Source organism: Vespula pensylvanica, chromosome 15 (assembly GCF_014466175.1).
Source record: "Vespula pensylvanica isolate Volc-1 chromosome 15, ASM1446617v1, whole genome shotgun sequence".
Taxonomy (NCBI): domain Eukaryota; kingdom Metazoa; phylum Arthropoda; class Insecta; order Hymenoptera; family Vespidae; genus Vespula; species Vespula pensylvanica.
The window spans coordinates 2553352-2555851 of record NC_057699.1 but is presented as its reverse complement, the minus strand read 5'-3'; positions in this window follow the sequence as shown (position 1 = coordinate 2555851).

Genomic DNA, 2500 nt, shown 5'->3' with positions numbered 1-2500 from the left:
GAAAGGACGAAATTTAAAATCGTCTTTCCCCCAACGCGTGCCGCCGGCAACGATTCGCCAACGACGATGATTCCACTCGACACAGGGCAATAACTTTAAACCGAATCGAACCCCCGAGACATCGTCCGTGAGTGGCTTATTTGCATGCCGACCTGAAAATCCCGCACCCTCTTCTTATGCCATTCGAAGTCAGCCGGCACTCGACATAAGGTGGCCCTGGCCCGTTTGCCAAGGACTAACGCGTGAGTCCGCCACGTCGCGATCGTTTAGCACTTTCCCGTAATTTTTTCCCCGAAGAACCCCCTCTTATATTTGCATAGCCGCGAGCCCAGCTCTCTTTTTTCTCTGTCTCTCTCTCTCCCTTTCTCTTTCTCTCTGTCTTTCTCTTTTTCTTTCTTTCTTTCTCTCTCTCTCTCTCTCTCTCTCTCTCTCTCTCTCTCTCTCTCTCTCTTTTTCTCTTTATACGTGTGGGGACGCGTCAACGATAAAAATCGATGTTCTCTAATCGAAGCAAAACACTCGGCTTGCTCATTATATTTGTATTCCGTTGTGGCTTCTCTTCCGATCGGGGAAGGGGAAAAAAAAGAAAAAGGTCTTTTCAAGTGTTCGAGAAAATAAGAATCGATCCTGTCGATGGAGAATAAATACACAACCGTCCCTTGATTTACACCGGTTCATTTTATACACCCTAAATTGTCCAAACGTTTCGCACGATAAGTTCCATAACCCCTGGTTTCCTTTATGAGTGATCTAATTTCTAGAAAATATATATATATATTCTTTTATGATCTTTATCGTATTTAGATTCTGCGCGTTATCTATTTTATTTATTTATTTATTTATTTATTTATTTATTTAAGTGTCTTTTATCCGTATAAACAAGAGAAATTGCATAGAACAAACTGTTTGCGTAAATCAAAAAAATGGCTGCACATGTTCCTTTGCGTAAATAAAAAAATGGCTGCACATGTTCCTTTTTCTACTCACGGCATATTTTGCATCGATAATCTTTAAAATTAAATACAATCGTGTACCTTGTTTCTCATCTTTGAAACATTATGATTTAAATTTTGAATCGTCAAAAAAGAAATTTCATACGTACGTACGTACGTACGTTGTTCAGAAAATAAATATTGAATTTAAAAATGTAGGAAAAATCTTGTAAATATAGTAGGAAACATTTCGGACCTTATACGTGGAGACATCTAGAGAGAAAACGGCAGAGAAACGAAGCAAATACCGCTCGGTCGATATGAAACGGAAGAAGACTCTTATATATAGCACGAGAAATCGTATCGTATATCCTCCTCGTTTTACTCCCGAAAATATAGGCACGATAAAATCCAGTGAAATTAATGGACAAAACGTATCTGATATTCCAATCAAATTTTATTACAAGGACACATAATGCTAATTATCTTTGACACGTCGACAAGAGATTACATTATCGATACTAATTAAATAGTAATCCGAATGAAAGATACTCCATTTAATAATTAAATCTTTCTAATCGCAGAAAAAAGAATATAAAATACTACTTCACCAGACCATAGAATATAAAATAATTGAATTAGGAAATAAAGAAAAAAAAAACCAAAAAAAGAAAGAAGAAAAAAGAAAAATTGAGAAAAAAAAACTGAACGATGCGATTGAAAAGGAAGAGAAGAAAGAGAAAAAAAAATCTGAACATAGAAGAAACTTTAAAATGTTGAATTATGTAAAGTCAAAGAAGAAGCATCGAGGAGGAAAAAATGAAGGAACCACAAAAATGTCGAGACTCGTGCCGGATTGTAGAGAGAAAGTGGGAAGGCCGAAAGAGGAAAGGCAAGGGGTGTGTTACGGAATGTCTTTTACTAGCAAGGGGTAGTAACGCTCGGTTCGTTTTAAAAAATAAAGCTTAGTACGTAGTGGATTTGCGGCTAGGAGGAGGGTGTTTGCACGGGGTAGGTAGGAGATGTGCCGAAAGAGAGAAGAAAAAAAAAGGGAAGGATGGTAGGAAGGAAAAAGAAAGAAAGAGAGATAGAAAGGAAGAAAGAGAAAAGAAAGGGGTTGAAGTGAAAAAAAAAAGAAAAGGGAAGAAAAGAAAAGAAAAGAAAAAAAGAAAAAAGAGAGAGAAAAAGAGAGGAAAAAAGAGAAGCGGGGGTGACGTGTGGCGAGTCGCCGAGCGGGTGCAAAGGCAGACGCCTTCGCTGGTTTCATTAACCCCACGCATTCATAATCTCGAGTGTGTTGGACGTGCGAATATAGATTGAGATGGGAATGAGACCGTTTTGTTCTGCGTCGTGTATTCGCGCGAGTCGCCACCTACCGAGAGAAAGAAGGAGAAGAGGGTATACTCTCAAAGAAGGGTGCATTTGAAAAGATAGAAAAGAGAGCCGAGTGTTCGCCGTGAGTAAGATGTTATGTTTGTACCGGGTAAATAGACAGTCAGTCGATTCCTGTGTCTCTTTGGGATCCTCGAATCCTACTCGACTTCACCCCTATCCGATGATCTAAGCGA